The sequence below is a fragment of the Belonocnema kinseyi genome, chromosome 1 (genome assembly GCF_010883055.1).
Source record: "Belonocnema kinseyi isolate 2016_QV_RU_SX_M_011 chromosome 1, B_treatae_v1, whole genome shotgun sequence".
Taxonomy (NCBI): Eukaryota; Metazoa; Arthropoda; class Insecta; order Hymenoptera; family Cynipidae; genus Belonocnema; species Belonocnema kinseyi.
Genome location: NC_046657.1, coordinates 134,131,797 through 134,134,025, shown reverse-complemented (window position 1 = coordinate 134,134,025; position 2,229 = coordinate 134,131,797).

Below are 2,229 nucleotides of genomic sequence, written 5' to 3'. Positions count from 1 at the left end.
TAAATAAAACGAATGTTTGAAAGTCGCGGTGTTTTCCGATTTTTTAAACTAACGTTTAACTTTACAGTGAAAGCTAGGCAATAATCTATTAAATTGAACAAAAAAACTGCTTAGCAAATTTTCTTACTTATAATAATATTCCCTTAGAATAACACTATAAATTTGCATTTTTATTTTAAATTTGTTATTTTTTGTCCATTTTCAAATTATAGTCAAGTAATAATTCAATCAGGGTAAAAATTATTCCGATTATGACAATTATTATAATTTTCTAATATTTTTTATAATATGCTCTTTGAAAAGTATTACAAAGTTGTGTTTTTTTCTGAATATTTCAACTTTTGTCTACTTTTCACTTATGAGTGTTTTAATAATTACTGAAATCTAACAATAATTACGGTTCAAAAAATTATTCTCTCTATTGTTCATTTATTATTTCTCAGTAACTCAAAAAGCAAAGCAAAGTAAAATTTTTGAGATAAATCCGCAATTTTCTAGCAATTATGTAAGAGAAGATGGCTTTTAACAATAATAAACTGTATAGACAATTATGTTTGTAAGCTTGTATAAATTATTACCTCACTAAGTGGAAAGTTGACAAAAAGTGGAAAATTAAAAAAAATCCGCAATTATATAGCACTACTACAAAAGAACAGAGCTTACTCTAATTACAAAATTCAAAGAAACAACTTTTATGAAAAAAACCACCAAAAAATCAAAATTAGCGTTAGGAACATGCGAAACCAAATTCTTCACTAATACAAAGAGAAACATCAGATATAATTATTGCATAAGCATGCCTCCTTCAAAAATAAGTGACAGCTTCAAAAAGCAGAGCGTGAAGTCACAAGGCAAAATTTGCAGTACCTTGAGAAGAAACATGCGTACAATATAAATCAGCTTTTGACTGAAGACCATATACCTATAAAAAAGCTGAGAGACTTTGGATGATATTTCTCCAAAATTAGTCATTATTTACTATTCCATGAGGGTAACTCTCACACTTTCTATATATTTCCTTACATTATTCACAATGATTACATTCACTTACAGCAGAGAAAAGGAGACAGTCTAAATGAAAAACTGCAAGAGGAGCGCTTACGGCGAAAGGTTATGAAGGAAATGGCTGGAAAGGGATTAGCTGCTTACATAAAGAAAAAAGAAGAGTTAATGGGTACGTGTATTTCACGCTTGTATTACTTCCGAGGGGTTTATGATTATTCTTCACAAGGTAATGTGTCTGTGTTTATGTGTACCTGTTTAAAATCTTTTAAGTACTTCCGACAAGAATCTTAAAGACATTTTTAATTATTTGTAGAATGTTTAGAAAATTGAGATTCCGGATTTTATAACCCTTCATAAAATCTGTCTGGCCGCTTCAGGCCGTTTGAGTTGGCCCCTGATGGCTAGCTCATAAGTTTTCAAAAATATAACTATTGAACGTTTTGTATGTAATTTCATGGGGCATCTTTTTCCTCTTGCCCTTTATAGATCAGCAAATTTCATAAATATGTTCACTGCAACTCGCTCCAAAAGACTAAGTTCTTCATATTTTCAGATGAAACTTTGAAAAATTTCCCTTCAAACTTTTCTTAAGATAATGTGCAATTAAAAGTATATAATGAATTTTTCTGAATTGTTTCACCTTAATTCAATCAATCGTTAATTAAATAGGATTATTCTAATAGCATTGATCGAGTGAGGTACAGCTGATAAAATCGGAGCCCGGTTGCACCGCGTTATCTAGACCCCTAAAATAAACTATGTTTGTAAGCAATGTCTTTAAAATAGGTGTACATGAGAAACATAATGCAAACAAAAAACGGGTGCATCTTCAATTCCTTTTAAAGATTAGCTAGGAAAGTATTACACATCCCTTGGAATGAGTCGATCTAAAAGCTTGCACATGGTTTTTACGTGATCTACAATAAAAATGTCTCAATCTTGAAACCACTGGTTAATGTTGTTAATATCTTTTTCGAACCCAGATTTTCGAAACCAGATCTGAAACGAGATGCGGTCCAATACTATGACAGGGCTATGTCCGTGTGAATATAGTAGGAGACGCTGTAAATGACTGAGTTGCGCGCGCAAGCCATTTCTCCTCTTCTGAATTTGAAAACTCGGAGATGCACGATTGCCGGTCGGAGCACTTCGTCGATTCTATTTATATATCTATCTGCTAACAGCTAACTGCTTTGAAATAAATTCAGGAGATTGGGATTTTAA